Here is a 14,213-nt window from a genome sequence, read left to right as displayed (position 1 = left end):
ATATTTCCCCTTTCCTCTGCCCATTTTGTGATTACCTGTTCCACTGAACATTCTCTGGCACTGCAAATTCTGGGCTATGATCCATCAGTATGAATGTTCTAGAAGATGATGGTAACTCCATATCCACAGCAATCATAGGGCAATGGGACTGCTATCTGGGGCCCAAAATTCTTGGTCACGACCTAAGTGGAAGGTCAGGAGATTAAGTTCATGTGGAACTTACAGGAAAATGGCATTTTGAAAGAAAACTTGGAAGAATAAAAAGTAAGAGAAAGAGAAAGTTGATGGAAGAAAAAGGAAAAGAGAAAGTGTGAGGATAGAGCAGAAGTAAAGAAAAGGGTGGATATAAGTAGAATAGGAAAGGAGGACAACAAGAATGAAAGAATAGGATGAAGTTACTAATATTTGTATTTTGAATATAAAAGAAACTTGTTCAAGAACAAATAGCTAGTAAACATGGAACTGTGATTTGAACATGCATCCCAAATTCTGGACTCCTAATTCTGAAGGCTACCTCCTTTCCATTACACCATGCTGCCTCTTCCCTTTGCCTCTGAACTCCATGAACAATCCTTAAAAGCTTAGGGGACCATACATTAAATGTCTTTCATCACAATTTTTGTACTCCAACTTGACCTGAAGATCAGTGAGTGTGTTTCCCCATCCTGGACTTGCAGAATATTGTATTTAGTTTCTTTATTTCCTTTACTTTTTACTCATCATCAGAACCCTATTTATATTTTTGTTGAAATTCAACATGTCAAATTGAACACATTGACAGGTTTTACACTGTCAAAATATTCTTAATCCCACATTTTGGTTTTTGTCTAATTCACAGTTTCTTTGAGTTTTATGCCATTAGTAATTTTTATAATTTCTTCTTGGTTACTGATAAAATCACTGAATAGGAATAGATCAAGAAAAGAGCATTAAAAATCTTCCTTCAAATTGTCCTCAAGTGCTAAGTCAGAGCTGAGTAGTGTATTTTAGTTAGTTGCCAATCCACCAAACTATACAACCAATCCAACAGCATTTCTCTTTATTTTCTACAAGTGAAATAAAAAATCCCTGCCACATATCTTTTTGAAATATAGCCTTATTGTATGCATTATATTTGATTTATCTTTCCATTTAGAACCTAATTCCAAGTTACTTACTTGGCCGAACTGAAAATACACCACAAACCTCATATGGTCTTGCAGGTGGATTATTTTACTATCTTGCCTAAATATCAACAGAAAATGTTTTCACTGATATATTTTTAAATCATCCCATGTGATATTAACATAAGCTTAGTTAATTCACAGCATTAGCTCAGCCATCTGTTTTATCTACAAAGCCTTAGTAATTTTAGGAATTCCACAGATTGTTTATGCACTCACATACCTCTCTATCATTTTCTTAAAGAACATGAACAAGACTGGGAGGCAGAGGAGCTAGATTTTATTCCTTATTCTGCCAGTAACTACCTCCATGATGATATGATGTAGTTACTAATTCAGGTTATTTTATTCATATATTAAGTGAAAAGAATTTACCGTATTAGCATTTCCCAAAATGTCCATAAAATTTGCCTACATTGTTTAATAGATATTGTTGGAAATATAATATCTGTGGTAAAATATCTTTGGACCATGCCAATAAATTTATTCACTTTTGGATTGTCACAGCAGAGCCTTAAAATTAAAACAAAATTATCTTTCCAATAAAGAGCTATGATAGTGTTTCCAAAACATATTAAAATTCAGAACACTTCTGTATAGTTTGTCTTGTTGGCTAATGTTCTCTAGAGCATATGCTAGAAAATATAGAAATATACTTGGAGATATAACGTCATTTCTGCTCCATAGGATTCTATCATTACCATACATTCTGCACCTACGCAAGCGAAATACAGAATCTAGAGTTTTCATGGTAAAGGCAAATCCAGAGAAACTGAATAAAAATGGATGGTGTCAATAGATTCAAATAAGGTTAAAATTGAAATTTTGAGATACTTAATTGTGAATGGATTCTGAGTGTATTCATGGCAAACGTCTATCCCATCAAATAAAAACAAACTTAATGAAAGTCATCAAAAAGTTACTGTGATATATTCTTATTATTGATTTTGTTGTCGTAGGGTTAACAAAAACTTCTGGATAGGAAAATAATATAAATTTAAAGTGAGCTTTATGTAGAATAGATTAAACATAAGAATGTAAAAAAAGTAGATAGAAATATATGATTAAAAATGAAGAAAGGTTTTAAAACCACACATTGCATCAAAAGACACAAAATTTTATTAGGTAGGAGGAAGAAGTTAAATAGATTTGTCATCCATCATAAGTATGTGAGGTAATGCTTGTGTTAAATGGCTTGATATAGCCATTCCGCAATGTACAAATATATAAAAGCATCATGTTGTATACCATAAACATACAACTTCTACTTCTAAATCAAAAAAGAAAATTATCTCAAAATAAAGAAGTAAGAAATCAGATAACATATAATATTTTAGTTAAATATTCTGACAGATGGCATTGGCCTGGTTGAACAGAATGTTAACATAACAAAGTTCTTAAATATTTTCTTGTTTTTTTCTGTAGATTTATCACTTTCCTCTTAAGTTTCTATCGAATATAGAAGTGTTAAAACGAGAAAAGAGTTGGAAGGTACTTAAAGTGAACATGATTTCTTGGAAGGCATAATGTATTTGTTAAACTGTAATATATGTTTGCCTTCAAAGTGTTAGTCTAAGGAAGCTCTTGTATCTGTCGTCTCTGTGCACATTTAGCCTCAGGAAAATATGAACCTAGCTGTTCTTCATTGTATATTTTTTGAAATAAACATCAAGTTCCTTTGAGGTAGTGTTTACACAACTTTGTATTCCTCAGAATTCCTATTTTAGTACCTTTCCAGAGTAAGTGCTCAATAAATATTTGTTGATGAAACTGCTCTAGAAATGATGCTAGGTGCTAGACATACAAAGATAAATGGTACTGTTTCTTCTCTGAAGGCATTAGTGTTCTAGTAATAAACAATAGAACTTCCTAGGACAGAAAATGCAATGGAAGAATTATACACAGCTCAAGGGACATATACAGGCACAGCACCTATCCCAGACAAAGAGAGACCTCAACTGATCCCTCAAGGATGAACAGTGGTAAAGACTCAGAAACGATACCCCCAATAGAAGCCACAGAGTGTGCAATGAGCAAGAAACATGAGAGAACAAGGCTGAGAGAAGACATCAAAACGACTGGAGGATGAACGCTTGAAGAGTAAAAGTCAAATCCTAGCCATCCATCCAGCTCTCCAGCTTCCATTTGTACCCCCATTCTCTGTGCTCAGCTCACACTGTTTTTAGTTCCTCAGATGCTCTATCCTCCCTCCATCTTACTTAAAAAAGAGCGTATTTTTTCTCCCTGGTTGAAATTTTTTCTCATTTTGTACTTAAAACCAATACTTAACCTTGAAATCTTAACTCAAATATCACCTCCTTGGAGAGGGAGGCCTTTCCAAACCCCTAGAATATGTGATATATTTTTTTATGCGGATGCATCCTCTGTGTTTCCTCCCTAGCACTCATCACCTTTTGTATTATATATGTATACATGTAATTTTGAAACTAATGTCTGCATCCCATGCTAGACCATATGTTCCATGAAACCATAGACTCTATTTTATTTAACATTTACCCCCATAACCTAGCAAACTACTTTTCATATACAAAGTACTCTATAAACCTTTCTTGATTGGATGCATAAGTGATGAAGGCAAAGAGAGATTAGAGAAATTAGCAAGGGTCCAGAGAGATCAGACATCACAGGCAATACTAAGATTTTATGCTTTATCCTTTATTTCAACTTTATTCTAAAGTACCTAGGAAGAAATTGAAATTTAAATAGGGAAGGTCATTTTATCAAGATTGCTCTAAGTGTTAAAAATTAATCAAAGTGGGATATGTCTGTAGGTAAAGAGTTGAATTAAAGGTTACAACATTAACTCACCCAACAAATTATAGTGACCTGAACAAGGAATTAGCTGCCTAGATAGAAGGAAGTGTGAGATTTGAAACATCTTAAAGAGATCAGAAAAATGGGACTTAGTAACTGCTTGGAGTTGGATGTGAAGAAAGAGAAGAATGTGTCAGAGTTGATTCTTAGATTTCTAGTTTGGGTAAATGTGTGGCTAGTGTTGCCGACTACTAAGACAATGAAATAGGAGTGGGACTAATATTTAGTATTTAAAATGTTTAGTCATAAGAGATTTCCATAAGGAATTCCCATTGAATGCATAGATTGAATCTGAGATTCTGAGAGCAAAAAGGACAATTAGGCAATGAACTATTTAAAAGATTGTGGTAAAATACCCATAACCTAGATTTTACCATCTTAATCATTTACTGTCTTAATCAACCGTCAGCACCATCCATCTCCAGAACGTTTTCATCTTTACAAACAAAAATTCTGTACCCACTAAATAATAACTGCCCATTTATCTTCCCTCCTCATCCTCCAGTAACCATTATTTTACTTCTCTCTCTACGAATTTGACCACGCTAGGTACCTTATATAATTGGAATCATACAATGTTTGTCCTTTTGAGATAGGCTTATCCTCAAGGTTTATTCATATTGTAGAATGTTTAAAAATTTATTTTCTTTTTGAGGCTGAATGACATTCCATTTTATTCACACTATTTTTATCTATTCATCTGTTGATGAAGGCTTGGGTGGCTTCCAATTTTTGGCTTTTCTGAATAATTCTGCTATGAATATGATTTTATCTACTTTCAATTCATTTGAGTATATATATCCAGAAGTAGAATTGCTGCATCATATGGTAATTCTATTTTTAATTTTTTTGGAGGAACTTCCATAGTGTTTTTCATAGTGGCTGCACCATTTTATACTTTCATCAAAAGTGCATAAGGGTTTCAATTTTTCCACATCTTCATCAGTACTTGATATTTTCTGTGTGTTATGATGGTAGCCACCCTACCTTCAATACAGCATATGAGATGGTGACAAGCTTTTTGATGGTAGGCACAGGGTCTCATTGATAAGAAGTTGTAGTCCCAATATTATGGCTCAGCATAGGAGATGTTTGATATATATTTGTTTAATGAGGAGCAATAGACAGAGATAATTTAGCACATCATACCCCACAGTTTAGGAAGGCCTAGACCACATTCCTAACACGCATTCTTTCAGAATTGATTTAATTCCAATGAAAGAATGCTCATGAGCTTTCAAAACAATCCTAATCTTGAAGATTTGCCATTATTTTTTTTCTTTATTAGGAACTAACCCCATTTCTGAATTGTGCTCCTTCCAGAACTACAAAGAACATATATAATCCCATTTTTGTATGGAAGTCTTTCCAATATTTAAAAGTAAGTGTTTTTTTCCTCTCCCAACACCATATCTTTTTCTTTACATTACAAATTTTTAGTTCAACTGCTAAACTGTTTCAACAGTTCCTCACACACCATGGTTTCTTGACTCAGTAGTTTCATCTATCCCTTGATTGACACATTGACCTTTATTTGATCAGCTCTTTTCGTGAACAACTTAAGAAAACATAAAAGTTCAGGCTGACTCATTTGCCTTGAAATATTGTTACATGTGGGCATACAGAGTTTAGAAGCAAACTGTAAAATGAGCTTCAGGAAAATACACATTTCAAGGGTATTATTCCAGATGTTTCTCATCATCATCATAGTTCTCACACAGGATCCACATGTTTGTGTCTTCTGTTTGCCAGACCACCCCATCAATTATCTGCTATACATCTGCCTCCTCAGAATTGGAGTCTAGTGTCTCCCACTCGTCTGTTGATAACATCCCCCCATCATTGTTTCTAGGTTGCCTCTAGGAGGGAATTTTATTTTATTTTATTTTATTTTTGCCTTTATTTAATTTATTTATTTATTTGTTCTTTTTTTATATATACACTTTAAGTTCTAGAGTACATGTGCACAACATGCAAGTTTGTTACATACGTATGCATGTGCCATGTTGGTGTGCTGCACCCATCAACTTATCATTTACATTAGGTATATCTCCTAATGCTATCCCTCCCCCCACCCCAACCACAATAGGCCCCAGTGTGTGATGTTCCCCTTCATGCGTCCAAGTGATCTCACTGTTCAATTCCCACCTAAGAGTGAGAACATGCAGTGTTTGGTTTTCTGTTCTTGTGATAGTTTGCTGAGAATGATGGTTTCCAGCTGCATCCATGTCCCTACAAAGGACACAAACTCATCCATTTTTATGGCTGCATAGTATTCCATGGTGTATATGTGCCACATTTTCTTAATCCAGTCTGTCACTGATGGACATTTGGGTTGATTCCAAGTCTTTGCAATCATACATATGTGTGCAATAAACATATGGGTGCAATAAACATACATGTGCATATGTCTTCATAGCAGCGTGATTTATAATCCTTTGGGTATATACCCAGTAATGGAATGGCTGGGTCAAATGGTATTTCTAGTCCTAGATCCTTGAGGAATCGCCACACTATTTTCCACAATGGTTGAATTAGTCTACAGTCCCACCAACAGTGTAAAAGTGTTCCATTTTCTCCACATCCTTTCCAGCACCAGTTGTTTCCTGACTTTTTAATGATTGCCATTAAAAAGTGTGAAATGTGTCTCACAATGTATCTCATTGGTGTGAGATGGTGTCGAATTGTGGTTTTGATTTGCATTTCTCTGATGGCGAGTGATGATGAGCATTTTTACATGTGTCTGTCGGCTGTATAAATGTCTTCTTTTGAGAAGTGTCTGTTCATATCCTTTGCCCACTTTTTGATGGGATTGCTTGCTTTTTTCTTGTAAATTTGTTTGAGTTCTTTGTAGGTTCTGGATATTAGCCCTTTGTCAGATGAGTAGATTGCAAGAATCTTCTCTCATTCTGTAAGTTACCTGTTCACTTTGATGGAAGTTTCTTTTGCTGTGCAGAAGCTCTTTTGTTTAATTAGATCCCATTTGTCAATTTTGGCTTTTGTTGCCATTGCTTTTGGTGTTTTAGACATGAAGTCGGTGCCCATGCCTATGTCCTGAATGGTATTGCCTAGGTTTTCTCCTAGGGTTTTTATGGTTTTAGGTCTAACATTTAAGTCTCTAATCCACTTTGAATTAATTTTGTATAAGGAGTAAGGAAAGGATCCAGTTTCAGCTTTCTACTTATGGCTAGCCAGTTTTCCCAGCACCATTTATTAAATAGGGAATCCTTTCCCCATTTCTTGTTTTTGACAGGTTTGTCAAAGATCAGATGGCTGTAGATGTGTAGTATTATTTCTGAGGGTTCTGTTCTGTTCCATTGGTCTATATCTCTGTTTTGGTACCAGTACCATGCTGTTTTGGTTACTGTAGCCTTGTAGTATAGTTTGAAGTCAGGTAGCGTGATGCCTCCAGCTTTGTTCTTTTGGCTTAGGATTTTCTTAGCAATGTGGGCTCTTTTTGGGTTCCATATGAACTTTAAAGCAGTTTTTTCCAATTCTGTGAAGAAACTCATTGGTAGCTTAATGGGGATGACATTGAATCTATAAATAACCTTGGGCAGTATGGCCATTTTCAGGATATTGATTCTTCCTATCCATGAGCATGGTATGTTCTTCCATTTGTTTGTGTCCTGTTTTATTTCACTGAGCAGTGGTTTGTAGTTCTCCTTGAAGAGGTCCTTCACATCCCGTGTAAGTTGGATTCCTAGGTATTTTATTCTCTTTGAAGCAATTGTGAATGGGACTTCACTCATGATTTAGCTCTCTGTTTGTCTGTTACTGGTGTATAAGAATGCTTGTGATTTTTGCACGTTGATTTTTTATCCTGAGACTTTGCTGAAGTTTCTTATCAGCTTAAGGAGATTTTGGACTGAGATGATGGGGTTTTCTAAATATACATTCACGTCATCTGCAAAGAAGGACAATTTGACTTCCTCTTTTCCTAATTGAATACCCTTTATTTCTTTCTCTTGCCTGATTGCCCTAGCCAGAGCTTCCAACACTATGTTGAATAGGAGTGGTGAGAGAGGGCATCCCTGTCTTGTGACAGTTTTCACAGGGAATTCTTCCAGTTTTTGTGCATTCAGTATGTTATTGGCTGTGGGTCTGTCATAAACAGCTCTTATTATTTTGAGATATGTTCCATCAATACCGAATTTATTGAGAGTTTTTAGCATGAAGGGCTGTGGAATTTTGTCCAAGGCCTTTTCTGCATCTATTGAGATAATCATGTGGTTTTTGTCTTTGATTCTGTTTATATGCTGGATTACACTTATTGATTTGTGTATGTTGAACCAGCCTTGCATCCCAGGGATGAAGCCCACTCGATCATGGTGGATAAGCTTTTTGATGTGCTTCTGGATTCAGTTTGCCAGTATTTTAGTGAGGATTTTTGCATCAATGTTCATCAGGGATATTGGTCTAACGTTCTCTTTTGTGTGTGTGTGTGTGTCTGCCAGGCTTTGGTATCAGGATGATGTTGGCCTCAGAAAATGAGTTAGGGAGGATTCCCTCTTTTTCTATTGATTGGAATAGTTTCAGAAGGAATGGTACCAGCTCCTCCTTGTACCTCTGGTAGAATTTGGCTGTGAATCCGTCTAGTCCTGGACATTTTTTGGTTGGTAGGCTATTAATTATTGCCTCAATTTCAGAGCCTGCTATTGGTCTATTCAGGGATTCAACTTCTTCCTGGTTTAGTCTTGGGAGAGTGTGTGTGTCCAGGAATTTATCCATTTCTTCTAGGTTTTCTAGTTTATTTGTGTAAAGGTGTTTATAGTATTCTCTGCTGGTAGTTTGTATTTCTGTGGGGTCGGTGGTGATATCCCCTTTATCATTTTTACTGCATCTATTTGATTGTTCTCTCTTTTATTCTCTATCAATCTTGCTAGTGGTCTATCAATTTTGTTGATCTTTTCAAAAAAAACAGCTCCTGGATTCATCAATTTTTTGAAGGGTTTTTTGTGTCTCTATCTCCTTCGGTTCTGCTCTGATCTTAGTTATTTCTTGCCTTCTGCTAGCTTTTGAATGTGTTTGCTCTTGCTTCTCTAGATCTTTTAATTGTGATGTTAGGGTGTCAATTTTAGATCTTTCCTGCTTTCTCTTGTGGACATTTAGTGCTCTAAATTTCCCTCTACACACTGCTTTAAATGTGTCCCAGAGATTTTGGTATGTTGTATCTTTGTTCTCATTGGTTTCAAAGAACATCTTTATTTCTGCCTTCATTTCATTATATACCCAGTAATCATTCAGGAGCAGGTTTTTCAGTTTCCATGTAGTTGAACGGTTTTGATTGAGTTTCTTAATCCTGGATTCTAGTTTGATTGCACTGTGGTCTGAGAGACAGTTTGTTATAATTTTTAATATTTTACATTTGCTGAGGAGTACTTTACTTCCAACTATGCGATCAATTTTGGAATATGTGCGATGTGGTGCTGAGAAGAATGTCTATTCTGTTTGTGGTGGAGTGTTCTGTAGATGTCTATTAGGTCTGCTTGATGCAGAGTTGAGTTCAATTCCTGGATATCCTTGTTAACTTTCTGTCTCATTGATCTGCCTAATGTTGACAGTGGGGTGTTAAAGTCTCCCATTATTATTGTGTAGGAGTCTAAGTCTCTTTGTAAGTCTCTAAGGACTTGCTTTATGAATCTGGGTGCTCCAGCATTGGGTGCATATGTATTTAGGATAGTTAACTCTTCTTATTGAATTGATTCCTTTACCATTATATAATGGCCTTCTTTGTCTCTTTTGATCTTTGTTGGTTTAAAGTCTGTTTTATCAGAGACTAGGATTGCAACTCTTGCCTTTTTTTGTTTTCCATTTGCTTGGTAGATCTTCCTCCAACCCTTTATTTTGAGCCTATGTGTGTATCTGTATGTGAGATGGGTCTCCTGAACACAGCAAAAAATGGATCTTGACTCTTTATCCAATTTGTCAGTCTGTGTCTTTTAATTGGACCATTTAGTCCATTTACATTTAAGGTTAATATTGTTATGTGTGAACTTCATCCTGTCATTATGATATTAGCCGATTATTTTGCTCGTTAGTTGATGCAGTTTCTTCCTAGCATTGATGGTCTTTATATTTTGGCATGTTTTTGCAATGACTGGTACCAGTTGCTCCTTTGGGAATTTTAATCTAAACCATGGTTTTTCTCATTTCTTTTAGTGACTCAGTATGAAAAGTTTACATAAGTTTCACACTGAGAAGTAATGACACAGTACTCACAAAACTACAGATAAAATATAGACATAACTACTCAAGGCAACAAGGTATTCAAATATATTTTGTTGTAGAAATTTTTCCAACAATAAATACTTTCTTTGAGTGAATGTAACTATCTAATTAAGACTAAAGTAAGTTAAGAAATAATAAAAGTGTATTAAAGGGTTTTTTTAAGCATCCCTCAGAGTTAAAGTTTTATTATTGCTTCTGATCTAGTGTCAGTAATTTTTCCAATAGCTATGTTTTTGCTTCATGAAATATGATGAAGAGAATATTTAATAAATAAGTTAGAAAATGTTTTTTCTCCTGGATAATAAAAATTAGAAATATTCTACACCTGTATTCAATTGTCACATTATGTTGTCGAGGAATGGGAATCCACTCAATATTAAAACCCTGCTCTAAGAGAATGCAACCTTGTTAAACACTTAAATTGTTAGAGTTTATTCAATTTAGCAAGAAAATAGATAGATGGAGATAGGTGGATATGCAGATGGTCTACTTTGTGTCTGACTCAGTCATATCCTATAGCTACAAAAATGCATAAAGCTCTGTCCTGTGTTTAAGGAGGCTGTAACCTTGTGGCGTTTTGTAAGTAATTTGCACACATTACTCTAAGTAAGGTTTGCATAGGACTTTATGACAGAGATAGGGGATGCTCAAAGAGTCTAAGACAACATTAATCACTAATGAGAAATATTTAGCATTACCTTGAGAATGAGTAAAAGACAGTAAAACAAAGAATGTGGGCAAAGACTGAGCATAAGCAAATGCAGTAAAGCAGTTCCATATCACTAGAACATACAACTCAGTAACAGATTTGGTCAGAATTGAAAGAAGGAAAAACAGGAAGGAACTATTAGGTCATGGAGAATCTTGAATGAGGCCTTGGAACTTGTACTTTAGCCTGTGGAGACTGTTGCTTCCATAGTCCTGGTAAGAAGTGATGAGCATCTACAACTGGGATAGAGAGAAGGAACAGATATTGGACATATTAAAAAGACAAAAGGAATCATTGATTGACTATGATGGTTAATAATAATTATTTCCATTGACTGAACATTTGCTGTGTGTCAAGTACTTTTCTTTACATGTATTATCTCATTTGATCCTCATTTCCTCCCTATGAAGTAAGACCTCTTGTTGTTCCATTTTACAAATAAGATAACTGAGGCACTGGCAGGTTTTAATGCTATGACATGAGCAGGATTGATACTCAGGTAGTTGAAATCCAGGGATATTTTTCCCATTTATCTATGCTGTCTGGAAGAGGAGGTGGGAATAACACAAAGTATTTTATTTTTATTTTGAGCAAAATGTAGATGGTATCTGAAAATGTAAAAATTGTCCACGTAAATTTTATTTTATTTCTTATTTATTTACTTTTGTACATGAATAAGTTCTTTAGTGGTGATTTCTGGGATTTTGATGCATCCATCACACAAACAGTGTACACTGTACCCAATGCGCAGTCTTTTATCCATCTTTCCATCCCACCCCTTCTCCTGATTCCCCAAAGTCCATTGTATCATTCTTATGCCTTTGTGTACTCATAGCTTAGCTCCCACTTACGAGTGATAACATATGATGCTTGGTTTTCCATTCCTGATTTACTTCACTTAGAATAATCGTCTTCAATTCCATCCAGATTGATGTGAATGTCATTATTTTGTTACATTTTATGACTAAGTAGTATTCCATGGTTGCTATAAACATTCATGTTCAAGTAGCTTTTTTGTATAATGACTTATTTTCCTCTGGGAAATAAGTCCCCTGGCCTGGGACTGCTGGATAAAATAGTAAATCTACTTTTAGTTCTTTAAGGAATCTCCACACTGTTTTCCATAGTGCTTGTACTAGTTTACATTCCCACCAACAGCATAAAAGCCTCACTTAAATTTTAAAAGAAAAGATGTATTAGTTTTCTATTGCTGCTATGGCCAATTAACCACACATTTATTGTCTTAAATCAACACATATTAAATTATCTTACATTTGTTGAGATGAGAAATCTGAAATGAGTCTTACCAGGATAAAGTCAAGGTATCAGCAGAGCTGCATTCCTTCTGGCGGTTCTAAAGTTCTGTTTACTTGACTTTTCCAGCTTCTAGAGGCAATCAACATTCATTGGCTGTGACCTGCTTCCATCTTCAGACCCAGCAATGGTTAGTTGATTCTTACATCACATCACTCTCACATTGAATTCTGTGACTCTTTTCCACTTTTAAAGACTCTTACAATTACATTGGATCTACCTGGATCATCCAGTATGATCTCTCTATTATAACGTCAGCTGATTAGCAACCTTAATTCTATCTACTACCTTAATTTCCCCTGCTATGTAATACAAAATATTCCCAAATTCTGTGAATTAGGACATGAACACAGTTGGAGGCCTTTATTGTGCCTACTACAGATGTCTGTAATAACCTAATTGATGGTAATAACCAAGCCAACAAAAATTCTTTTCAGCTCTTATTAACAAAAATATATTAACTACAAAAAGTCTTCTTACCTTCAAGTATTAGAATATGTTGGAACATTTACAGAGAATGCTGTCCAGGAAACACAGCCACTTCAAAAATTGTTGTCTTGCATAGCTCCTCTGAAATAGCTCCAGAAATAGCTGAATTATCAGAAACTACCTCATTAAGGATCATTCTCCTTACTTTTATCTCCTTTGTGAGGGGAAATTTTTCAAGATTGTATAACGAGAGTATTACATGGATGTTATTGTCCAAGTCTGAAAAACAGCTGCTTCTCAGAAGATCCAACACCCCATTTATTTTTAAATAAGTTTACATTATAGCTCAGTCATGACAGCTACAGTGAATTTGTCTCCTAATCCAGTCTGACATAGAAACTTCTTTGCATGATCATATTCCTCCTTCTTATTTGCTTCCTATTTATTATTGATTAATATACTCAGTGCATTATGCAGCATTTGGATTTCATACTGTTCTTTCACAGTATTCGAGTAAGAGAGCTTGTGCAGTTACAAATGTAAGGGACTGAGTTTAATGATTTTGAGCAAATAAAAAAGGACTCTGGGTAGTGAGGGAACAAATCCATCTTTAGAGACAGTCAATAATTCACATGAAGAAAGCAAAGGATTTGAAATATGTGAGGATAGAAAGTGAATCTATCTCAACTTCACCAAATAGTTGAATGCATGGCTCTAAGATCAAAGAGTGTGTTACAAGAGGGGGATGAGGCTAAAAGTCTAGAAGGAGCACATCAGAATCACAGTGGGGTTACTGTGGGACTCATTTCACTTTTATCCTCAAGAAGCTGACATTTATACCAGGACTGTTATGGTATTGAAGAGGTAGATACAGATGAGATAACCATGTGACACACAGGATCTAAATACACAGCCAGATAAAACAAATATGTGGTAATGTATCTACAAAATTGCATATAAAATATTAAGCAGAAGAAATGACCATATGCACATGCGTATTAATGTCTTATGATATCCCTACTCTTTATCTGAAAGAGCATGTCTTTATGGAAATAACTTAATAACTTGCAAAATAATATCTACCTCTCAAAGTCAATTATTGAGATATACTTTAAATAGCAGATGCATTTTTTCCATTACAAACTTTCTCTCAAGTTGAAAGAGAAGCATTATATAATATCTATTTTAAGCTTGAATTCATCTTTAATAATTCAATGATTATTTATTGATCATCTTTGTATGTGTGGCTACAATTCCAAAGATCCCAAATAAACAATTACCTAGTGGGTTTTAATAACCTGCAGGATTCTTATAAGTTTCTGATAAAGGAATCTAATTAGCTAAGGCTATCAATTAGATTTATTGTTGTCTTAAATAAAATTCTAACCTCAATGCCTAGAATCACTCTACTCTAAAAAAGTTTGCCATCAACCTTTTAATAAGAAAAATAATTTGAGTTTCTGAATTGTTCTTAGAAAGTTTTTATGCTTCAATTCTATCATCCATCTATGTTTTCCCAAAGTGTGAGCCAG

This window comes from Chlorocebus sabaeus, chromosome 11 (genome assembly GCF_047675955.1).
Source record: "Chlorocebus sabaeus isolate Y175 chromosome 11, mChlSab1.0.hap1, whole genome shotgun sequence".
Classification (NCBI taxonomy): domain Eukaryota; kingdom Metazoa; phylum Chordata; class Mammalia; order Primates; family Cercopithecidae; genus Chlorocebus; species Chlorocebus sabaeus.
This window is presented reverse-complemented; position numbering follows the sequence as displayed.